Source organism: Bos taurus, chromosome 21 (assembly GCF_002263795.3).
Source record: "Bos taurus isolate L1 Dominette 01449 registration number 42190680 breed Hereford chromosome 21, ARS-UCD2.0, whole genome shotgun sequence".
Classification (NCBI taxonomy): Eukaryota; Metazoa; Chordata; class Mammalia; order Artiodactyla; family Bovidae; genus Bos; species Bos taurus.
In genome coordinates, this window is record NC_037348.1 from 41468107 (window position 1) to 41494409 (window position 26303).

At 38.3% G+C, this 26303-nt stretch overlaps 1 long non-coding RNA gene across 1 annotated transcript in view; it reads right to left on the reverse strand.

Moving 5' to 3' along the window:
- Nucleotides 1-4369: 4369 nt before the first annotated feature.
- Nucleotides 4370-26303, reverse strand: part of LOC104975394 (uncharacterized) — a 54421-nt gene continuing 32487 nt past the window's right edge. The window contains exon 5 of the long non-coding RNA XR_814124.3: nucleotides 4370-4624. This is a non-coding gene — a long non-coding RNA (uncharacterized lncRNA). The remainder of the gene's footprint in view (nucleotides 4625-26303) is intronic.

The following is a 26303-nucleotide window of genomic DNA, read 5'->3' on the forward strand; positions in this document are numbered from 1 at the left end:
TCTGAATTGACTTGTCAGATCCTGGATGGCTACCAGTGAACAACGGGAAGACCTGGGAATTTAAACTAAAGGTGGCCTTGCTATGCAGTATCATCAGTTCATTCTTCTAATGATGAACCAGCTTTATTTAACCATTTGGATCTGATTTGTTTACTGTCTCTAGGTTGTAATGTAGTTAATAAAAATGAAGAGTGAATTTTCAGATTTGTTACTAGCTTTAGCTACTCTTTAATGACTTAAGACGATAAAGGTTCTAGGGCAGAAAATCAAAGGCTTTTGGCTCTTTCCAGACTATAGATCTTAAGTTCTGTAGCACTTCAGAGATGATGGCTGCTGCCAACAGAACTTATCACAAATCAGAGGCATTTCTCAGTGTGAAGAGTCTCGCTTCTTCCTTTTTACGTACAGTACAGTGTCACTGCACTGAATCATCCCGCACACAGAATCCAGTGTGAGACACTATACAGTTCATCCATTAGCTCAACAAAAAGTAAGTATCCACTCTGCCAGACTCTATTCCAGGTCCTGAGATAAGGATATGAACAAAACAAACAAAAATTACTACTTTCCTGGAGCTCACATTCTAGTGAGGTAGGGTAAGTCAATAAACAGAATATGTAAAATATAAAATATTTTGGACAGTAAGAAGTGCTGCAAAAAAAATAAATTATACTTTAAAATGAATATAGGAAATCCAAACAAGGTTGGTAGATGGTTTCAATGTCAGTATCTTGGTTATGATGTTGTATAGTTATCTTTGGGGGAAATGAGGCAAAAGGTACATGGGATCTCTGTTTTATTTCTTACCATTGTGTGTGAGTCTACAATTATCTCAGTAAAAATTTCCATTAAAATTTTTAACTGGAAGGTCCACTACTGAAGAGTGATCGGATTAGGGTTTACTGAACAGATAACAGAGAGCTAAGACCAGAAATTGGTGAAACAGCAAGACATGGAGTGAGACTGCTCCATTCAGAGGGACCACAGGAACCAGACAAAGCTGGCCTGTAGGGTTCCAGAAGCTGCTGTCAACAGGGGTGGCTAGAAACAAGGAACGGAAAGAGCAAGCTAAGGGGAGAGGCCACTTTACAGAATCTGGCTTTTACTCTGAATGAGGGGGAAAGCAACCAGATGGTTCTGGGCAGAGGAGCGGCATATCTGGTTTTATTAGTGTTTTTCTGGTCTCTGTGTTAATATTAGACAGTAGAAACCAAAGAATGAACTACAGTATCAAAACAGGCATAGCATTCTTTCAAATCACTCAGACGCCAAGGTAAAATACCTCTGTCTATGCATTCTGAATTCACTGACTCAGGGAGTTTTCTCAGATTCACAAGAAATAGTTTCATAGAAGTTTTCCTAACCCATCAGGTGACAAAATAATTCAATCTGACTTTCACGCATGAACTCCTCCCATGAAGCTTTGCTTAAATTTTTTTTTATTCCATCAGTATTTAGATCCTACAAAAGGAGAGTAGCTCCAAGAAGTTACCATGGGAAAACGTTCCTCTGAAAAACCAGTATGTTTCTTCTATTTCCCAAATCACTTTTATTAATTTTTTTTTGCTTTTCATGTTTTAGTAATATCTCCTGAATTTGACAACTGGAGAATCAGTAAGCATCTGATGGTATAGTTAAAAATAAAGTAATAAAGAGAAAACAGGGGCTTCCCTGGTGGCTCAGTGGTAAAGAATCCGCCTGCCAAGAGATATGGGTTCCATCCTTGGTCTAGGAAGATTGCACATGCTGTAGAGCAACGGAGCCCACGCACCCAACTACTGAGCCTGCGCTCTAGAGCACATGAACACAACTACTGGGCCCAAGTGCTGCCACCACTGCAGCCCATGTGCCCGAGAGTCCATGCTCCAAAACAAAAAAGCCACTTCAATGAGAAGCCTGTGCATCGCAACTAGAGTAGTGCCCCCTCACCACAACTGGAGAAAAGCATGTGCAGCAATGAAGACCCAGCATAGCCAAAAATAAATAGATAAATACGTAAATAAAATTATCTTTAAAAAATAAAGAGAAAAAATAGCTTTTTCCTTTGAGAATGATAACTTAAACGTTAAAAAGTAAGTGGTAATTGATAATTTAGATAAAGATTCCGCAAGAGGTTGGTTTTTTACAATAGTTGTTCTTCACGATTGGTAGCATCTTGAAATTATTGAAAACAAGGAATGTAAAGGGTGGTTTATACAAGATTGTAGCAACTAGAAGTTTCTACCAATTTGTACTCCTATAAACCCAAGGTACAATGATGATTCATGTCCATGATGGTTCCTATGAGGAGCTGTAATCCTGAAACATCTTCTGAGTCACCTAACAAAACCTGTTCAATATAGTATTTTGAATATGTTATTAACTTTGAAGACTTTTGGTTTTCAAATTGTGTCTGGCATGTTTGATGATAAGCTACTAACCAGAATATTTTATTACTCAGAACTAACCATTATTCCCCATCTGTGTGGGTTTACAGCATAAAATATCAAAAGTAGAATGTCATTAACTATTTGTAATGAAAACTCCTTAAGACTGATCATTCTAGAGGCAAATCACTGAATTTCTGAACTGTGTTTAGTCACCAAGTCATGTCTGACTTTTGTGATCCCCATGGACTGTAGCCCACCAGGTTCCTCTATCCATGGGATTTCCCAAGCAAGAATATTGGAGTGGGTTGCCATTTCCTTTTCCAGCTTTAGAGATTATCTAATCTAATTCAACAATACACATATTACACATGAGAAAATCAATATCAAACAAGGCTAATATATGTAATAATTAGTGGAAGATGCCCAAATAGAGCCATTTTGCCAAGCTGAGGAAAAGATGGTAGAATTCAAAGCAACTAAATCTAAAATCTTTAGGATAGGATCTCAGAGAAAAGGGGCTTGAATAGAGAAGGAGCTCAGAAACTTAAACAGGATCCCTTAAGTTGGGGCCAAATAATGAGCTCATGCACAGGGTGAAACCTGACAAGGCTGGGCTGAGAGGAAACACCAACAAAAGAACAGCTTCTGGGAAAAGAACAGTCACAAAGAGCTGAACAAACGCGGGAGCTGAGGAAATCTCTAGTTACATCAGCCAGAGAGCTGTGCTGTGCTCCCAAGAAGGAATTAGTGAAACTCCAGTACTTTGGCCACCTCATGCGAAGAGTTGACTCATTGGAAAAGACTCTGATGCTGAGAGGGATTGGGGGCAGGAGGAGAAGGGGGCGACAGAGGAAGAGATGGCTGGATGGCATCACTGACTCGATGGACGTGAGTCTGAGTGAACTCCGGGAGTTGGTGATGGACAGGGAGGCCTGACGTGCTGCGATTCATGGGGTCGCAAAGAGTAGGACATGACTGAGCGACTGAACTGAACTGAACTGAAGAAGAGGAAGAGACAGCCTAGTGTCTTCTCTCTGCTGTGTGAGGGTACAGCGAGAAGGTGGTCATCTGCAAGCCAGAGAGAGTCCTCAGCAACAACCAAATTTGCTGGCATCTTGCTACTGGACTCCCCTGTCTCTAGAACTGAAAATAAGTGTCAGTTGTTTAAGTCACCCAGTCCACAGCATTTCGTTACAGCAGCCCAAGCTGACTAAGACACCTCTCTGCCCACTTTCCCACCTCCTCTACAGCTTTATCCTCCTTGACTTCATCTTTAAATGCAGAGCTCCCAGAGGGAGGCTCAAAAGGGAGGGGGTATATGTATATTTTATAAAAATATGTAAATAAAAAGAAAAATAGAAGAAAAATGTAGACAGCCTCTCTCCTACCCCCATAGTCACCAGCCCTTTCCATCCAACTCAGGGCTTTTATACACATTGTTCTCTTTTAGGAAAGTTCCCTCCTCTTTCTCACCAGCCTAAATATATATATTTCTCTCATATCTTAGTTTAATCATCACTTCTTCAGGGATTCCCTTCGCCTACTTATCTGACTAGGTCAAACCCCCTATTATATGCTTTCCTGATACACATTATTCTCATGAGTACTAAACACTGTAGCAATTTATGTCCTTAATTTTTAAATTTAGTATTTGTCTTTTATACTAGACTGTGAGCTCCTGAAGGACACATTGAAAGCCCTGAGTAAATATTTATAAAATGAATGAAAGAATGAATGCTCTCATAAAATAATGATTTAATAAATTGTTTGCAACAAATTTCCCTAATGGTCAATAAGTATTTGTTGAAAGAATTTATGAATCTCCATATTCCTCACTGTTTTGCCTATAAAATAGGTGCCTGCCCTGCTTACCACATAAGGGTTGTAAACATATAATAAATAATTTAAGTATTTGAGATTAAAATTCTAATGGCATCTGTATTACTTTGGGTAGGCTAAATAAACTGCTGAATCAAACAGATGCAAATATGTAGTGGCTTAAATACAACAGAAGTTTATTTCTTGTTTATATAACAGTTCAGAACAGCTGTTCAGGTCAGCAGGCAGCTTTTCTACATGCACTGATTCAGGAACCAAAGTTCCTTCCATCCTGTGGCTTCTCTGTGGCCTTCTTATCATCTGCATCCAGCCAGTCGAACAGAGAATGGAGGAAGAATTCTTATTCTTCGAAAGGCTTCATCCAGAAGTGGCAAACATCACGTCTATTCATCAGGTAACTGACTATAACGCCGTTACTATGGAAGAAGGAAAGAACTGATTCTGCAGGCAGCTGGTGGTGGTCTCTGCCACCACCACCTCAATTCAAGATCTCTTATTGCTTTAGCTTTGCTGTGCTTTTTGAACAGGTGGCAAATACAAGCATTAACAACATTATGGGTTAGAATCAGGTCAGACCAAATGGCAATGAAAACTTTCTCTTACTATTTCCTATTGGTAATAGCACCCCAAGCTGTTCCATGATAATTTCGTTGTGGAAAGTCTTATCTCATTCTGGGCTCTTCAAAGTAAGAAAAGAAAAAGGAAACATTGAGAGAAACATACCTAGAACACTACTTATTCACAGATAATTCGCATGATCTCTTCCAGTGACCGTTTAAGTGTTATTAGGACTAAAAGCTGATTGACTCTTTCAATCTAATCAGTTCTTAATTATTTATAAGCTGGATTATCACCCGTTTGCCCCTCCAGATTTATCCTCCACCCTTTTCTGTGCCTCAGAAGGCTGACTGTATGGACTAAATCAAATGCCTCCCTTACCTTCTGGCATCCCTTGGGGTTTAGCTAAAGAAAATCAACAGGGGATCAAAGAAAGAAGTGTCACCACAGACTGGCCGCAGCTCCTATTAGGAGGTCTTCCCCAGGAATTCTCCCTCTGCAAGGACTAATAAGGGCTTTCTGTCCTGTCCATTTAGGACCAGAGGAAGTGTCTCCTTGTTGGCCAGCCCCAGCGTATTCCAATATCTGTCCTGATTTCTCTAGATCCTACCCATGCTTTGTAAATCATTTCTTCATTAAAATCTCCTCCACTCACTCATCTGTTTTCTTCTGGGACCATGATTTCTCAAAGTGGTCCCATAGAATCCTAACTCTGAAGTTAAAATATACATCAGGAGTGCTCTGTGACAACCCAGACGGGTGGGATGGGGTGGGTGGGAGGTTTAAAAGGGAGGGGACATGTGTACACCTATGTCTGATTCATGCTGATGTATGGCAGAAACCAACACTGTAAAGCAATTATCCTCTAATTAAAATATTTTATTTATTTTTTAATTGAAGGATAATTGCTTTACAGAATTTTTTTGTTTTCTGTCAAACCTCAATATGAATCAGCCATAGGTATACATATATCCCCTCCCTTTTGAACCTCCCTCTTATTTCCCTCCCCATCCCATCCCTCTAGATTGATACAGAGACACTGTTTGAGTTTCCTGAGCCATACAGCAAATTCCCATTGGCTATCTATTTTACATATGGTAATGTAACTTTCCATATCCTCAATGAAAATGTTTTAAAAATATACACTTTAGGTAAAATAAATTTTTAAAGCACCTAGCAAAAAGGTTTGTAAACAGTAGAAGCAACAAAAAAAATAGGCTATTTACATATATGCTGCATTTCTTAGACCTTTTTGATCATGGAATTTCTCCATGATCCTTTTTGATCATGGAATTTATTTTGAGAGCATCTGAGGGAATCGGTATTCTAAAGAATGTATCTAGGAAATTCTGATTTATGCCAATAGAAATGAGAGAAGAAAGACACGTATATAATTACTATACAACGGCTGCTGCTGCTGCTAAGTCGCTTCAGGCGTAGACGGCAGCCCACCAGGCTCCCCCATCCCTGGGATTCTCCAGGCAAGAACACTGGAGTGGGTTGCCATTTCCTTCTCCAATGCAGGAAAGTGAAAAGTGAAAATGAAGTCACTCAGTCGTGCCCGACTCATAGTGACCCCATGGACCGCAGCCCACCAGGCTCCTCTGCCCATGGGATTTTACAGGCAAAAATACTGGAGTGGGTTGCCATTGCCTTCTCCGATACAATGACTAAGAATGCTCAAGTTGTTTACATTCTGGCTTTAAAATATAGCCACTCACTCACTTGATGATGGCATGCTGTGTATGTGTGTGTGTACACACACATAGACACACCTACACCCTCTGCACCTGGGCTGAGTCCACTGCTAAGAGGCCAGGACTCACCTCTCAGACTTCAGAGTCAGGTGTAGGACCTTGGAGAGAACCGACCAAGGAAGTCTGTCCTCAGACATATGCGTTCTTGAACCACTATGGCTTATAAGAGACCCAATGGATTAGGGAACAACAGACTGTAGAGAAATTTTATCACAGAGAAAGGGCATGGAATCTACAGAATTGGTGGAATCATTTCATTTAATGAACTGTACCTGTGACACCTTTATACAGAAGTTACTAATTTTCCAATTGAGGATTTCAGAAACACTCACCTTGGAAAAACCCTGAAAGACAAGCTTTCTCAACTTCAAAACTATACTTGAATCAGCCCAGATGTCAGTAATTTTCAAAGAATTTAACCTCCAAGAAGATAGTGTTGCCGTCTTTGTTCTTTGTTCCCACCTTTCCTGTCTTTGTTCTCTCTGATCCATCCTGATAGTGCCTACCACCCTGCATCATAATTGTTAGCTTAACTCTGTCTCATAAAGCGATGTGGGCTCTCAGAGGAAAGAAAATGAACCCTGCAGTTTTTAAAGCCTTCACATTTGACACAGCTTGTGCTTAATAAACATTTTCGAGCAAGTGGAAAAATATTGGCTGAATGAATGTTTCCTTGGTAACCTATTTCACCATCAACCCTGTTATAAACTTTCCCTTAAGATTTTTTTTTAATGTGGACCATTTTAAAAGCCTTTATTAAAGTTGTTACAATATTGTTTCAGCTTTATGTTTTGGTTTTTTGGGCTGAAAGGCATGTGGGATCTTAGCTCCCCAACCAGGGATCAAACCCTCACCCCCTGCACTGGAAGGCCAAATCTTAATCACTGGACCACCAGGGAGATCCCTGAAGTTTTTCTTAATACCAACTCAAATGCCATCTTGTGATTAGAAGAATTCCTAAAAGATACTAAAAGCTAACCACTCTGGACAGAAGTACGATAAAAAAAATAACAATAAGATTTTTGTTTTGCTTTTGTTCATTGTATTTCTTTTTAATTTTCACAGAAGAAAACTATACAACTATTCTTGCCAATGTATTTCAATCCCACAAACTGTAGAGTTTAAAAAAATTCCTCCTCCTAGATACAGGGCTAAGCAAGCCAAGTAAATGAGTGAAGCAAGGTATTTTGGTGTGAGACCTAAAATGAAGGCCCAGCAATATGTGCTGCCTAGATATCTGGAGAAATCAAGAGGGCCTCATATGGCCTAACTGAAAGTTCTCTTTCCCACTCTGCCCCATGGATAAGGTCTCCTAGACAAGCAACCGTTCTTATTAAGGCCACCTGATCCAGGTCCTTCTCATCCCTAAATTATTCAAACTAGCCAATCACACCTTCCTATAGGAACCAGAAGTTGCCTCACCCTTTAGATATTTAAGTGTCTGCTTGTTCACTCTCTTCTTGAATGTATCCCTATGTTGCCTTCCATGGCAGGAGGGCTGATGGTATATGTGATTCATAAATTGTTGTCATCTCGAGTATCCAGACAGAAATGGTATGGATCTAACAGAAGCAGAAGAGATTAAGAAGAGGTGTCAAGAATACACAGAAGAACTATACCAAAAAAAAAAAAACCAACCATAATGGCCTGGATAACCACAACAGTATGGTTACACACCTAGAGCATGACACACCTAGACTTCACACACACGCCGTGGAGTGTGAAGTCAAGTGGGTCTTAGGAAGCATTACTATGAACAAAGCTAGTGGAGGTGATGGAACTGCAGCTGAGCTATTTTAAATCCTAAAAGACGATGCTATTAAAGTGCTGCACTCAATATGCCAGAAATTTGGAAAACTCAGCAGTGGCCACAGGACCAGAAAAGATCTGTCTTCATTACAATTCCAAAGAAGGGCAATGCCAAAGAATGTTCAAACTACCACACAACTGAACTCATTTCACATGCTAGCAAGATAATGCTCAAAATCCTTCAAGCTAGGTTTCAGCAGTACATGAACTGAGAACTTCCAGATGTAAAAATTGCACTTAGAAAAGGCAATTGCCAACATTCACTGGATCACAGAGAAAGCAAGGGATTTCCAGAAAAACATCTACTTCTACTTCACTGACTACGCTAAAGCCTTAGACTGTGTGGATCACAACAAACTGGAAAATTCTTCAAGAAATGGGAATACCAGACCACCTTATCTGCCTCCTGAGAAACCTGTATGCGGGTCAAGAAGCAACAGATAGGACCAGATATGGAACAACAGACTGGTTCAAAATTGGGAAAGGAGTACAACAAGGCTGTATGTTGTCACCCTGCTTATTTAGCTTATATGCAGAGTACATCATGCAAAATACTGGAGTGGATGAATCACAAGGTAGAATTAAGATTGCCAGGAGAGATATCAACAACCTCAGATAAGCAGATGATATCACTCTAAAGGCAGAAAATGAAGAGGAACTAAAGAACCTCTTGATGAGCATGAAAGATGAGAGTAAAAAAGCTGGCTTAAAACTCAACATTCAAAAACTAAGGTCATAGCATACAGTTTCATCACTGCATGGCAAATAGATGGAGAAAAAGGGGAAACAGTGACAGATTTTATTTTGTTGGGGTCCAAAATCACTGTGGACAGTGACTACAGCCATGCAATTAAAGGCACTTGCTCCTTGGAGGAAATGCTATGACAAACTTAGACAGCATATTAAAAAGCAGAGACATCGGTTTGCCAACAAAGCTCCACATAGTTAAAGCTATGGTTTTTCCAGTAGTCAAGTACAGATGTGAAAGTTGGACCATAAAGTAGGCTAAGCATTGAAGAATTGATGCTTTTGAATTGTGATGCTGGAGAAGATCCTTGAGAGTCTCCTGGACTGCAAGAAGATCAAACCAGTCAATCCTTAAGGAAATCAGTCCTGAATATTCACTGGAAGGATTGATGCTAAAAAGTGAAAGTGAAGTCACTCAGTCATGTCCAACTCTTTGCTGACCCCATGGACTGTATGTAGCCTAAGCTCCTCTGTCCATGGGATTTTCCAGGCAAGAGTACTGGAGTGGGTTGCCATTTCCTTCTCCAGGGGATCTTCCCAACCCAGGGATTGAACCCAGGTTTCCCACATTATAAGCAGATGCTTTACCATCTGAGCCACCAGGGAAACCAATATTTCTACTGAAGATCCAATATTTTGGCCACTTGATATGAAGATCCAACTCACCTTGACGCTGGGAAAGATTGAAGGCAAAAGGAGAAGGGGGCAGCAGAGGATGAGATGGTTAGACAGCACCACCGACTCAATGGACATGGGTTTGAGCAAACTCTGGGAGATAGTGAAGGATAGGGAAGTTTGGCGTGCTATAATCCATGAGGTTGCAAAGAGTCAGATGTGACTTAGCGACTGAACAACATCATCTGTCCACTGTCGAGTGTCATGTGTACAGCCGCCATCACGACCCTATAGTGGGAATCCTTTCCTTACCAGTGTGGTGAAATTTGTTGTTGCTTAGTCATTTAGTTTTGTCTGACTCTTTTGTGACCCCATGGACTGTAGTCTGCCTGGCTCCTCTCTCCACAGGATTTTCCAGGCAAGAATACTGGACTGGGTCGCCATTTCCTTCTCCAGGGGATCTTCCTGACCCAGGGATCAAACCTGCATCTCCTCAAGTCTTCTGTATTGCAAGTGGATTCTTTACCACTGAGCCACCAAGGCTCTAGGAGACCATTAAAACAGGCCATGGGCCTGGTATAGGAAAAACAGCTGCCAGAGGAAGACATGTAACAATACCTCTACTGTCTTAGAGCTAGGGAGTGGGGGTGTGTGGAGGAAAGGATGGGACAAGTCCCAATTTAAACAGGCAGCTACTAGTCAGGAAACTCTGGGAGATACTGATGCACAGAGAAGCCTGGAGTGCTATGGTCCATGGGGTCACAGAGAGTCAGACACAGCGATTGAACAACAACAGCAACAGTAAGTCAGCACTAGTCTACTGCTTATAGGTAGGAATGAAGACCCAGAACTGCCAAATTTGCAAGTTTTCAAGAGACACAGGGAATACAGATTTGTATGTCCACATCTCCCACTTTTTAAAGGTCTTTCTTTCACTCAAACAAAACCTATGTGAAGGGGTTTTGTGGAGCCCCAGCTTGCTGACTTTATTTTTGGGGGCTCCAAATCACTGCAGATGGTGATTGCAGCCATGAAATTAAAAGACCCTTATTCCTTGGAAGGAAAGTTATGACCAACCTAGACAGCATATTAAAAAGCAAAGACATTACTTTTTCAACAAAGGTCCATCTAGTCAACGCTATGGTTTTTCCAGTGGTCATGTATGGATGTGAGAGTTGGACTATAAAGAAAGCTGAGCACCAAAGAATTGATGTTTTTGAACTGTGGTGTTGGCGAAGACTCTTGAGAGTCCCTTGGACTGCAAGGAGATCCAACCAGTCCATCCTAAAGCAGATCAGTCCTGGGTGTTCATTGGAAGGACTGATGTTGAAGCTGAAACTCCAGTACTTTGGCCACGTGATGTGAAGAGCTGACTCATTTGAAAAGACCCAGATGCTGGGAAAGATTGAGGGCAGGAGGAGAAGGGGACAACAGAGGATGAGATGGTTGAATGGCATCACCAACTCAATGGACATGAGTTTGGGTAAACTCCAGGAGTTGGTGATGGACAGGGAGGCCTGGCATGCTGCAGTTCATGGGGTCACAAAGAGTCGGACACTACTGAGCGACTGAACTTGTAACTTCTGTCCTAGAATTTAACTCCAGTCCCTAGTAAGCTACTCTGATCCCAACACTTATATAACATTCTGCCATTGTGCCCTTTAATGCCATGTACTTATCCTTTTAACACATCCCACTAACATTACTGATTCAAGACATGTTTACCCTACCTTAAAATTCAAAATTTTAGCCATATTTGTCTGTTTTAAGTCCCCGTTACATATTATTTTCTGTTTCCTCTCAGCAGTAATTAACTGTACTGAATTTTATCCGGCCATATGCCATATTTAAAACTCTTTCAATTACTAGATCCATGTTAGAGTCTAATAATATCTTCCAGGTACTTTCCAACTGACTCAGCTTATGTTGTTCTCTCCATTATACCATTCCAGAAAAAGATTAAGGATCATAACTTCAAAATAAGACCTCTGAAACACTTGTTATGTTCCTCCCAGACTGACATAACACAAATAATAACTTTCTTAATTATTTCCAGGAAACGTAATAGAGCATTTTCCCCTCCAGGATGTCACTTTCCAAAGACTAATAAATAGTAGTTTCAGAAGAATAAATAGAGTTTTACTACGAGGAAAACAAACAGTACTCTTTAACCATGCTACAACATTTTAATGTGTTTGATGAATTTAAACACATATTTAGAAGAAACAGTTTTCGAAGTGCAGTAATTCATTTATTCACTCAACAAATTTTTTTGAGCATCTACTATGTTCCAGTCACTATTTGAGACACTAGGAACATATTAGTGAACAAAATAAAATAAAATTTCTATTTGCAATGAGTTCACATTTCATAATATTAGGTAGAATATAAAACCAAATAGACTTGTTAATTATAGCTAGGGAAAAATACATAAGCCAATGGACAGAATCAGAAGAGAATATGCAAAAATAAAGTAGTAAGTAGATATGTTAGAGAAAGTACAGATTATTTCTTTCTCTATTCAAAATAAAACCCATGAATCCATAATAAAACAAAATAATGATAAAAATAAACAACTCACTGGTCATTATGAAGGCTGCTAGTATGCCAACTCATTCTGTAAATTGATAAATAAATAGACTGATCATTGTGTTAGTCTGTTATGGCTGCTTTCTAACAAAATATTTTGTTAGAAATACTGCTTTTATTTCTAACAAAATACCACAGCTTATAAACAACAGACATTTATTTTTTTATCATTTTGGAGGCTGGTATACCAACAAGGAGTACAAATAAAACCAAATGTGATACATGCCTTTAACATCACAATGAAATAGAGAATGTCATGAATTTCAAATCACCTAAAAGTAGAGAAATAAATTCCACCATAGCTCCCACCAACAATGCAAGTCTATGAATGTAGAGAACAGTGACACAGGAGCCTTAAGACACTCTGTAAAAAAGAGGAGAAGACAGCAGAGGATTCAAACAAAACACAAATAACATTACCCCCAGAAAGAAAAAGTCCAGTGTAAGTGCCAAAATACTGAACACAAGTCCAAGAATTTAGTTGTACATGGCACCTGATAGAAGAAAGGGCCTTAAAAGTAAAAAGAACCAGAAGTGAGAGAAGAGGAAATGTTAATTCTGGAAGAGAAAGAGATAAATAAAGAAGAGGTAGGGACACTTGGAAAGTGATAGCAAAGGGGAATAGGAAATAAAAAGTGAAAATACATAAGCATTCTTCAGAAATAAAACATGCCAATTGTCTTCCATCCAGTACCAAGGGGAAAAAAAAACAGTGAGCATAACTAATATTTAATACTATAACTCAATAAAACTTTCTGGAAATAAGAGAAAACTTAAACCTACTGAAAGAGCCCTTCATTTGCCTGAGACTATTGACCTATAATATCAAAATTTAAAGGCTAAAAATATTCCTCAACATTTTAAGGCCAAAAGAACATCAAATTACTTACAGGAGTAAGAAACTTTAGATTGGGATAAAGTTTCATAAGGGCAACATATAAAGCAAAGGGCCAGCATTTTCAAGAAACTCAAGGAAAGAAATCATAAACCAATAATTGTATAGCATAATGTCCTTCAAGAATCAAATATATTTTAAAAAATGGTTATGAATGTATAGGAACTCAAGAAATAGAATGCTCAAAAAACCTCTTGAAAGAGTCTATTAAAGCAGGAGGTGGGAGACTACAGTCCACGGGTCTACTCTGGCCCGTGATGTATTTTTGTATGGCCTATGAATGAAGACTGCTTTATATTTTAAAGGATTGTAGAAGATGGAGGAGGAGGAGATGAAGGTGGATAAGAAAGAGGAGAAAGAAGGGGAAGGAAGAAGAATAGGAAGAGGAGGAGAGGGAGGGAGAGGAAGCAGGCAAATTGCAGCAGTAAAGAGTGCATGTGTTTTTCAATTTGTTAATGTGGTGTATTACATTGATTGATTTGCGGATATTGAAGAATCCTTGCATCCCTGGGATAAAGCCCACTTGGTCATGGTGTATGATCTTTTTAATGTGTTGTTGGATTCTGATTGCTAGAATTTTGTTTAGGATTTTTGCATCTATGTTCATCAGTGATATTGGCCTGTAGTTTTCTTTTTTTGTGGCATCTTTGTCAGGTTTTGGTATTAGGGTGATGGTGGCCTCATAGAATGAGTTTGGAAGTTTACCTTCCTCTGCAATTTTCTGGAAGAGTTTGAGCAGGATAGGTGTTAGCTCTTCTCTAAATTTTTGGTAGAATTCAGCTGTGAAGCTGTCTGGACCTGGGCTTTTGTTTGCTGGAAGATTTTTGATTACAGTTTCAATTTCCGTGCTTGTGATGGGTCTGTTAAGGTTTTCTATTTCTTCCTGGTCGAGTTTTGGAAAGTTGTACTTTTCTAAGAATTTGTCCATTTCTTCCTCGTTGTCCATTTTATTGGCATATAATTGTTGATAATAGTCTCTTATGATCCTTTGTATTTCTGTGTTGTCTGTTGTGATCTCTCCATTTTCGTTTCTAATTTTATTGATTTGATTTTTCTCCCTTTGTTTCTTGGTGAGTCTGGCTAATGGTTTGTCAATTTTATTTATCCTTTCAAAGAACCAGCTTTTGGCTTTGTTGATTTTTGCTATGGTCTCTTTTGTTTCTTTTGCATTTATTTCTGCTCTAATTTTTAAGATTTCTTTCCTTCTACTAACCCTGGGGTTCTTCATTTCTTCCTTTTCTAGTTGCTTTAGGTGTAGAGTTAGGTTATTTATTTGACTTTTTTCTTGTTTCTTGAGGTGTGCCTGTATTGCTATGAACTTCCCCCCTTAGGACTGCTTTTACTGTGTCCCACAGGTTTTGGGTTGTTGTGTTTTCATTTTCATTCATTTCTATGCAAATTTTGATTTCTTTTTTGATTTCTTCTGTGATTTGTTGGTTATTCAGCAGCGTGTTGTTCAGCCTCCATATGTTGGAATTTTTAATAGTTTTTCTCCTGTAATTGAGATCTAATCTTACTGCATTGTGGTCAGAAAAGATGCTTGGAATGATTTCTATTTTTTGAATTTACCAAGGCTAGCTTTATGGCCCAGAATGTGATCTATCCTGGAGAAGGTTCCATGTGCGCTTGAGAAAAAGGTGAAATTCATTGTTTTGGGATGAAATGTCCTATAGATATCAATTAGGTCTAACTGGTCTATTGTATCATTTAAAGTTTGTGTTTCCTTGTTAATTTTCTGTTTAGTTGATCTATCCATAGGTGTGAGTGGGGTATTAAAGTCTCCCACTATTATTGTGTTATTGTTAATTTCTCCTTTCATACTTGTTAGCATTTGTCTTACATACTGCGGTGCTCCCGTGTTGGGTGCATATATATTTATAATTGTTATATCTTCTTCTTGGATTGATCCTTTGATCATTATGTAGTGACCTTCTTTGTCTCTTTTCACAGCCTTTGTTTTAAAGTCTATTTTATCTGATATGAGTATTGCTACTCCTGCTTTCTTTTGGTCCCTATTTGCATGGAAAATCTTTTTCCAGCCCTTCACTTTCAGTCTGTATGTGTCCCCTGTTTTGAAGTGGGTCTCCTGTAGACAACATATGTAGGGGTCTTGTTTTTGTATCCATTCAGCCAGTCTTTGTCTTTTGGTTGGGGCATTCAACCCATTTACGTTTAAGGTAATTACTGATAAGTATGATCCCATTGCCATTTACTTTATTGTTTGGGGTTCGAATTTATACACCATTTTTGTGTTTCCTGTCTAGAGAATATCCTTTAGTATTTGTTGGAGAGCTGGTTTGGTGGTGCAGAATTCTCTCAGCTTTTGCTTGTCTGAGAAGCCTTTGATTTCTCCTTCATACTTGAATGAAATCCTTGCTGGGTACAATAATCTGGGCTGTAGGTTATTTTCTTTCATCATTTTAAGTATGTCTTGCCATTCCCTCCTGGCTTGAAGAGTTTCTATTGAAAGATCAGCTGTTATCCTTATGGGAATTCCCTTGTGTGTTATTTGTTATTTTTCCCTTGCTGCTTTTAATATTTGTTCTTTGTGTTTGATCTTTGTTAATTTGATTAATATGTGTCTTGGGGTGTTTCGCCTTGGGTTTATCCTGTTTGGGATTCTCTGGGTTTCTTGGACTTGGGTGATTATTTCCTTCCCCAGTTTAGGGAAGTTTTCAACTATTATCTCCTCAAGTATTTTCTCATGGTCTTTCTTTTTGTCTTCTTCTTCTGGAACCCCTATGATTCGAATGTTGTAGCGTTTAATATTGTCCTGGAGGTCTCTGAGATTGTCCTCATTTCTTTTAATTCGTTTTTCTTTTATTCTCTCTGATTCATTTATTTCTACCATTCTATCTTCTAATTCACTAATCCTATCTTCTGCCTCTGTTATTCTACGATTATCTCAATAGATGCAGAGAAAGCCTTTGACAAAATTCAACACCCATTTATGATAAAAACTCTCCAGAAAGCAGGAATAGAAGGAACATACCTCAACATAATAAAAGCTATATATGACAAACCCACAACAAACATTATCCTCAATGGTGAAAAATTGAAAGCATTTCCTCTAAAGTCAGGAACAAGACAAGGGTGCCCACTTTCACCATTACTATTCAACATAGTTTTGGAAGTTTGGCCACAGCAATCAGAGCAGAAAAAGAAATAAAAGGAATCCACATTGGAAAAGAAGAAGTAAAACTCTCACTATTTGCAGACGACATGATCCTCTACATAGAAAACCCTAAAGACTCCACCAGAAAATTACTAGAACTAATCAATGATTATAGTAAAGTTGCAGGATATAAAATCAACACACAGAAATCCCTTGCATTCCTATACACTAATAATGAGAAAACAGAAAGAGAAATTAAGGAAACAATTCCATTCACCATTGCAACAAAAAGAATAAAATACTTAGGAATATATCTACCTAAAGAAACTAAAGACCTATATATAGAAAACTATAAAACACTGGTGAAAGAAATCAAAGAGGACACTAATAGATGGAGAAATATACCATGTTCATGGATTGGAAGAATCAATATAGTGAAAATGAGTATACTACCCAAAGCAATTTATAGATTCAATGCAAACCCTATCAAGCTACCGACAGTATTCTTCACAGAGCTAGAACAAATAATTTCACAATTTGTATGGAAATACAAAAAACCTCGAATAGCCTAAGCGATCTTGAGAAAGAAAAATGGAACTGGAGGAATCAACCTACCTGACTTCAGGCTCTACTACAAAGCCACAGTTATCAAGACAGTATGGTACTGGCACAAAGACAGAAATATAGATCAATGGAACAAAATAGAAAGCCCAGAGATAAATCCACGCACATATGGACACCTTATCTTTGACAAAGGAGGCAAGAATATACAGTGGATTAAAGACAATCTCTTTAACAAGTGGTGCTGGGAAATCTGGTCAACCACTTGTAAAAGAATGAAACTAGAACACTTTCTAACACCATATACAAAAATAAACTCAAAATGGATTAAAGATCTCAACGTAAGACCAGAAACTATAAAACTCCTAGAGGAGAACATAGGCAAAACACTCCCTGACATACATCACAGCAGGATCCTTTATGACCCACCTCCCAGAATATTGGAAATAAAAGCAAAAATAAACAAATGGGACCTAATTAAACTTAAAAGCTTCTGCACATCAAAGCAAACTATTAGCAAGGTGAAAAGACAGCCTTCAGAATGGGAGAAAATAATAGCAAATGAAGCAACCGACAAACAACTAATCTCAAAAATATACAAGCAACTCCTATAGCTCAACTCCAGAAAAATAAACGACCCAATCAAAAAATGGGCCAAAGAACTAAATAGACATTTCTCCAAAGAAGACATACAGATGGCTAACAAACACATGAAAAGATGCTCAACATCACTCATTATCAGAGAAATGCAAATCAAAACCACTATGAGGTACCATTTCACACCAGTCAGAATGGCTGCGATCCAAAAGTCTACAAATAATAAATGCTGGAGAGGGTGTGGAGAAAAGGGAACCCTCTTACACTGTTGGTGGGAATGCAAACTAGTACAGCCACTATGGAGAACAGTGTGGAGATTCCTTAAAAAACTGGAAATAGAACTGCCTTATGATCCAGCAATCCCACTGCTGGGCATACACACTGAGGAAACCAGAAGGGAAAGAGACACGTGTACCCCAATGTTCATCGCAGCACTGTTTATAATAGCCAGGACATGGAAGCAACCTAGATGTCCATCAGCAGATGAATGGATAAGAAAGCTGTGGTATATATACACAATGGAGTATTACTCAGCCATTAAAAAGAATACATTTGAATCAGTTCTAATGAGGTGGATGAAACTGGAGCCTATTATACAGAGTGAAGTAAGCCAGAAGGAAAAACATAAATACAGTATACCAACGCATATATATGGAATTTAGAAAGATGGTAACGATAACCCTGTATACGAGACAGCAAAAGAGACAAAAAAAAAAAAAAGAAAATAAACATGTTTCCTGGGCTTAAAAAAAAAAAAAAAAATCAATGTGTTAAGAGTCGGACATGAATGAGCGACTGATTTGAACTGAACTGAATTAGCCTCCAATTAAAATAAACAAATTGAAATTAAAAATAAAAAAAATTTAAAAAATAAAATAATATCAATGTGTTACACTTATAGCATACCTTAGTTCAGACAAGCCATGTTTCATATGCTCAGTAGTCACATGTGGCTAATGGCTATCATGTTGGACACCATGGCCCCAGATGATCTCATCTAAGCTCTCACCTTAAAATGCCATCTACATGCTAATTATTTTCAAATCGATATTTCTTGCATGAATCTCTCTTCAACTCCAGACTCAGATAACCAGAGCTATACTTGACATTAAAAAAAAAAAAAAAAAAAAGAGTGCATGTGATAGAAAAATATTGAATCACTGTGCCACATACCTGAAACTAATAAAATAAACTATACTTCAATTTTTAAAAAGAATGTAAAGCCTAAAATATACATTCTCTTGTCCTTTTACAGAAAAAAGACTGTTGACCCCTTTCCCAGAGGATAACTTTATCACAGCAGGAAACGAATGGCTAAACAGCAGTAAACAGACATGGTGAGCAGTTCTTGTATCTAATGGTAGAATTAAAGAAAAAAACAAAGGCAGGGACAGGGTTGTGAGAACAGTATGTGAACGTTATACGTTCTGACAAAGCAGAAAGAGTGCAACTTCCAAAAAAGGGAAGTAGAAGAGAGAGATGTGGAAACAGTAGGAAAAGATCAATGAGTATTATAATGGTAATAGGCAGGAGTCAGGGACATCATTTAAAACTGACAGACCAGCTAGTAGAAAGTAAGAAAAGGGGGATTAAGGGCACTCTTCCAAGGATAAATACAAAGATAACCACAAGGATAACAATACAAATCTTGCTCAATATCAAATGTAAAAATTTTAAAGCAAAGAAGACATATTACATAGACTTACACAGTGAATATAACTGCATCCGGTAATTGTAATGCTGGGCTTCCCAGGTGGCTCAGTGGTAAAGAATCTATCTGCCTGCCAAAGAGGGGATGCTGGTTTGATCCCTAGGTCGGGAAGATCCAGTGGAGAAGGAAATGGCAACCCACTACATTATTCTTGCCTGGAAAATTCCATGGACAGAGGCACCTGGGGGGCTACCGTTCATAGGGTTGAAGAGAGTCAAACACAACTTAGCAGCTAACAGCCGTTGTAACATTAAATTATATAACAAAGTTAAGATAAAACATATATAAGATACAGATATAAATTATATCAGATGTACATTACAATATTAATAAAACATATCAGTAAACTTTAATGGGCTTGCTGCTGCTAAGTCACTTCAGTCATGTCTGACTCTGTGCGACCCCATAGACGGCAGCCCACCAGGCTCCCCCGTCCCTGGGATTCTCCAGGCAAGAACACTTAATGGGCTTAGCTTGTCCATTAAAAGAAAAAATTTAAAATTGGCTCATAAATTGAAACACAACTCTATGCCGTATAAATTGTTGTTGTTCAGCTGCTAAATCGTTGTCCGACTCTTTGTTGGCTATATAAAAGAGACACTCCTAAAACACCATTCAAAGAATGTTTGAACATTCTTTGGCATTGCCCTTTATGAGTCCATATTAATAATAAATACACACCTATGTAGGTAAACAAAGAAGGCGGTGGGTCTTTCCTGGAAAAGAGGGATGACTGATAAATGAGGGGCAGGGTCAGCTCCACAGGGCCCCACTTAGAAAGGCTCCAAGCTTGGTTTCACGCTCTGCTACTGCCACCTTGAATTTCTTAATACTTCTGTCTTTGAACTTGTATTTTTTAAGTGAAGTCCTATGGGATAGAGGATCATGTGGGCAAGCAGAGGAGATGTACTCAATATGTGTGTCTGGCCCTCCTTGCCACCCCACTGGCTTCCAACGTCCCTCGTGTCCCGTGAGCACAGAATTCCGGGGGCCGCCACCTGCGGGAGGTCGGTGAGCCTCAGAACGAGGACGAGGTAAGCGTGGTTGGCCCACGCCTCAGTGGGGGCACTGACGGTCCTAAAGGCCGTGCTGTTTGAACTGGTACTTACTTCCAGCACAGAAAGAAGGAAATGGCATTAAAAGAAACAAGAAGGACATAGGAAACTTATCGCATCCTTTTTCATTTGTGTTACTTCCTTGTGTTTCCCAACCACTTAAACTGAAAGTGGTGACAGACAGAGAAGGAAAGGAAAAATAGGGCAACCCATACTGTTTTTGCTTGCAGTCTTACTCATCAGTAAGCCGAAAGTAGTGTTGGTGAAATGTAAGCATACTGAGAAGCAAAATCAAAATAGCTGCGTTCATTGTGTGCAGTGTTTCCAATGTCCTGTAAAAATGAAACAAATATGCATATAAAAGCTATAAAATACAGATTGTGTAATATCATATGATTCCACATATGTTCTTATATTTGTATTTTTAAACTGACATTGCACATTGTATACAGGAAATTTTACTTTAAAAATTTAATAAAATTAAATTTTAAACTTTTCTTTAGAATGATACTACATAATACCTAAAAAATACCAAGGGAGGAAAAGTTTTACTAACTATACAGTGGAGAAACCACAGAATCCCCTAACCAGGTGATCAAAATTAACATCAACAATTATATACAGGAAAATATGACACCATGAGGAAGATGCAGCATTTTTATGTGGAATTCCAACTGGAAATAAATACCCTGAATCTAATCATGAGAAAAACCAACCTAAGTAAAGAACATTTGTTAAGATAACTTGCCTGCTTTCTTCAAAACCGTCAATGTCATGAAAGACAAAGAAAGGTTAAGGAACTGTACCATAAAGGAGATTAAAAAGTCATGACAGGATGTCCCTGGCATCCAGCGGTTGAGACTCCATGCTTCCAGTGTAGGGGGAGAGGGGGAATGGGTTTGGTCCCTGGTCAGGAAACTAAGATGTCACACACCACAAGGACAAAGAAAAGAAAACAAAAAGACATGACAACCAAATGCACTATGTCATCCTAGATTGGATCCTATTCTAAAGACAGGTGCAGGAAATTTGCTACCTTATGGAACAAATGACATATTTGGACACTATGGAACAACTGACAAAACTGGAACACGGACTGATAAAAAAATATCTTATCAACGCTAAACTTCCTGAATTTGATAACTGCACTGTAGCTATACAGTAATTACACATGAGTATGTTAAGACTGAAATACATATTTATATCTTATATATATATATATAAAGAGAGAGAGAATGAGACTGCAAATGTAGCAAAAGGTTAAAAATTGGTAAATCTGAATAAAGGGCTAGGGTATTTCTTTGTACTATTCTTGAAACTTTGAAATATTTGAAAATAAAAGCTTGAAAGTGTACACCAAATCATATTCTTTCCCCTCTCAAATTCTTCTAATGATTTTCTGTCATGACCCAGATCCTTATGATCTAATTACTCTGCCTGTATTTTCCACCACTGCCCCCAGGTCACTAGAATTCAGTTCCATCAGCCTTCCTGCTTCTCTTCACATACACAAGTTCCACCTTAGGGTCTTCATAACGGCTGCTCCCCCACTATAACACTTTGCCCTGTTCTCCACAAGGCTGACTCCTTCATCTTATTCAAGTATCAATTCACACATGTTCTTTCCCAAACAAATATAAAGTGCCTGATCCCCAACCCAGCCATTTTCTATCTCTTCCCTCTATTTTATTTTTATTATGACAATTATTACTACCCCGTGTCTCATGTTTTCATTTGATTATTGCCTATTCTGCTAAAATGTAAACTCTATGAGACTTTATTGGTCTTTTTTTTTTTTTTTGTCTATTCTTTACTATATTTTCAGTGCCTGAAACAGTGGACCACAGCGGACAGGTTATAAGATGTTTGCTGAATGAACAGATGTTGCAAAAAAAAATCCTTGTGTATATATACTCATGTATATTTTAGTGTAAATTTCTAGAAGTGAAAACTTGGACAAAAGCATGCATGTGAATTTTAAATTGCCAATATCCCTCCAAAATCACTGCACCAATTTACCTTCTCAACAACCCATGAGACTCTAATGTATTCACTTTTAAAATTTTTAGTATGGTTACAAGTATATTCAACTAATAATAATTCACTATGTTTTATATTTGTTTCATGCAAATTTCTGTATCTGTTTTATTACAATAAAAACAGTTTTAAAACATTTCAATATCATAGTAATAGAGAACGTGCTTGGAAAAATTCAGCAAGTAAAAGCCAAGAGTGATTACTGGATACAAAAGGTATCCAATGTTATTCATGCATAGGTGAATATATTTCTGCAATTTTTTGACCATGCCAAGGAAAGAGTTGGATGGCAGAGGCCCAAAAATATGTGCAATATTCGAAATTGCTTACATTTAATCATAAACTAGCAAAATCTTAACGTAAACTTTCTAACAAAAGTTTTAAAGAAAATGTCTTCAAAAATGTTTAATTGTTTTAATGTATTTCTCTTATGAGTTTTATGACTTTGCAATAACTTTTCCTGGAATAAAGAAATGTAAGAGTATATTAATTACCAAATTAAAAGTATTTAATTTCTAAGGACTAAAGCACTATAATTTTGTTCCAATGACTTCAACAATATTAACAGTTCAGCAATAATTACAACATAATTTTAAGAACCATAAATATCAGTGAGGCTAAAACTCAGAAGCTACATTAACTTCAAGTGGAAGATCAAAACGAGAATCTCAATACTTTGGGGTCTAATTATTCTTCCACTAGACAAAGGGCAACCATCTTCTTCCACAAGGGTGGTGAAGCTTGCCTTTGTTTTCGTTTTGTGTGTTTTAGGTTCTGTACTTGATTAATTCTATGGCCACAAATGATATATTTGTAAAAAAAAAAAAATTACAGTGGATATTTGAACTCAACAAGCTCTCTTTAAGTTTCTGCAGTTCTTATAAAATCTTCAAGAAGAAAGCAATAATTAGACTGGCACCTCTGTGACTACTCAGTGAAAAGAAAAATAAAAGTTTTGCTAGAAGGAAACCCATGAGGGAAGAAAATTCAACCATTTGGTACCAATATTTAGGCTGCAGGATTTTGTCTTTAAAGTCAGTCAGATCTGAGCCACAGAACCCCTTGGTTCCACTCCAGAAATATAAAAAAGGAATTCAAGGATCAGTTATCAGTATCATTTCTCAGTTTGCTGGCAGTACCAAAATTCTAATAAAGTGGTTTGAAAGTTCCTTGAGCAAGTTCCTCAGCTAATACATCTGAATGGTTCCCTACTACAGTTGCTAATAATTGCTGAACATATAAAACAACCCAAGTCCATTGACAAATATTTCTCCTTTAAATATTTATACATACACAAACACACAAACATGTTATGTATAATGATTTAGGAAACTCATGCTTCTGTTGTTATAAAATGTAAACTCAATTTATTGAGGGTTTACTATGTACCACGTTCTATTGATACATTGAGGGCTTTACATACTTCCTACTTCATCCACAGAAACTCTGCTAAGTAAGCATTATTTTCTCCCATTTTACAGTCAAGAAATTAATGCTAAGAGACAAATTTGATTTGCTCAGGGTCACATGGATAATATGTAGTTGATCTAGACTCCTGACCCACTATTACAGGTTAGCTGTTCTCCCCTCATGGACACAAACCTGAACAGACATAAGCTGTCAAATCAGTAGAAAATGGAAGGGACTGGCGATTCAGGTTCAATGCAGGATACAGGAAGTTTGGGGCTGGTGCCCTGGGATGACCCAGAGGGATGGTATGGGGAGGGAGGTGGGAGGGGGGTTCAGGATGGGGAACACATGTACACCTGTGGCGGATACATGTTGATGTATGGCAAAACCAATACAATATTATAAGGAAAAAAAAAAAGAAAATAAAATAAAAAAAAGAAAATGTAAGGGAAATTAGCCATACTTCCATGGCTTCCACATAGACAGAGGTACTTCCACCATGATACTCTCTGCCATAAACCACCCATGCTCAGCCTTGATCAGTGTGAATTAGAGGTGTGAGTCTCATAGAAAAGAGCAGATACCAAAAATCAATGAAGATACGTATATATTTTGGAAAAGTTATCAAGAGATTCTGATACCCTGGGGTCCTGACCCAAAGCTGAGGATCGTTGAAGAAATGTTAGAAGACTAGAGAATTTTCTTCCACCTATTTTCTGCATCTATCTCCTCAATAGACGGTTGGGTATTGGCTCATTTGCTGCAACTTTTCATCATCTGGGGCTTCCCTCATAGCTCAGATGGTAGAGAATCTGTCTGCAATGCAGGAGACCCCAGTTCAATTCCTGGGTCAGAAAGATCCACTGAGAAGCGATAGGCTACCCACTACAGTATTCTTGGGCTTCCCTTGTGGCTCAGCTGGTAAAGAATCCGCTACAATGCAGGAGACCTGGGTTTGATCCCTGGGTTGGGAAAATTCCCTGGAGAAGGGAAAGGTTACCCACTCCAGTATTCTGACCTGGAGAATTCCATGCACACAGCCCATGGGGTCGCAAAGAGTCGGACACCACTGAGCAACCTTCACTTTCACTTCATCATTTGAGTCCAAACTCTATTTTAACTGGCTGAAATTTCCCAAACTGCATGGCTTATGCTTAGCATTAGTTTCAGACCCAATTCTGCTTTGTTCTTTTTACTTCTTTTTGGCCATTTCACTCCATTATGAGCTTATTTTTAATGCCATCACCTTTTCATTGAAATTCATATATAGGCACATATACATACACACAAAGATATACATAATTCTACATATATTCAAAAGGATATACATAAGTATTAAGCAAAATAAGATAAAGATCTCCCTGTATGACTGACAATCTAAAAAACAGAACATGGCTAAAAATGTGTACCCACTTACGTGTGCTATCGCTATGGTGGAGTGTGCAGAAGTGCACAGAATATACCTGGAAGTATCTTCTGATTTCCATGCTAGTGAGCTCCATTCCTTGTTTTTACTTCCTTTAACCATCTCCTTCGGGCTTGGGTATTCATTCTCTTTTAATATTTATTTATTTCTTTGGCTGCACTGGGTCTCAGTTGCAGCAGGCAAACACTTCAGTTGCAGCACGTGGTTTCTAGTTCCCCAGCCTGGGATTGAACTTGGCCCCCTGCATTAGGAGTGTGGAGTCTTAGCCACTGGACCACCAGGGAAGTGCCTGGGTATTCATTATTGACTGATGGATTCTATCAGTAGATATTTTAATGAGTAAGACCGACCTGTAATTTTCTCTTCCATATTAAAATTTGGCTGGATTTGGTACCAAGGCCAAAGTGGCCTCATAGAATAAGTTTTCCATTCTCTGAAATAATTTGTGCAAGTTTACTTCTTGAAAATTTGGTAGGACTCACCTGTAGAACAATCTGGGTCTGGAGTTTTCTTCATGTGAAAATACTAATTGCCAGTTGAATTTGTTAATAGTTTTAGAACTACTGGGGCTTTCCATTCTTTTTCAAACAATTTGTTTCTAGGGTCTATGGAAGAAGTTAATTCTGGAAAACTTAAAGCCTATATTTCTTTAAATATTACCTAACCACTCTCACTCTAATTGGGACTCCCAATTACATATATATTAGATTTCCTCATACATCTATTTCTTTTTCATATTTTCCAATTCCTTTTCTCCCTTTGTTGGGGTGATAATGGCTGTACCATGCTGTTGCTGCTGCATCACTTCAGTCGTGTCCGACTCTGTGTGACCCCAGAGACGGCAGCCCACCAGGCTCCCCCGTCCCTGGGATTCTCCAGGCAAGAACACTGGAGTGGGTTGCCATTTCCTTCTCCAGGCTGTACCATATCTAGTGTTAAACACATTTATTGAGGTTTAAATTTTAAGCAATTATATTTTCCATTTCCAGAAATTCCCTTTTATTTTCAAGTCTACCTATTCATTTCTGATAGTATTTTGTTGCTTACTCATCTTTGCAACTGCTTACAGTATTTCTTTAAACATTTGTAACATGGTTGTCCTATATTCTATAAGTGACAATTCTGACAGCCTTTAAGACTCTCTCTCTCTTTAGTCGCTAAGTCGTATCTGACTCTTTTGTGACCCTATGGACTGTACCTTGCCAGGCTCCTC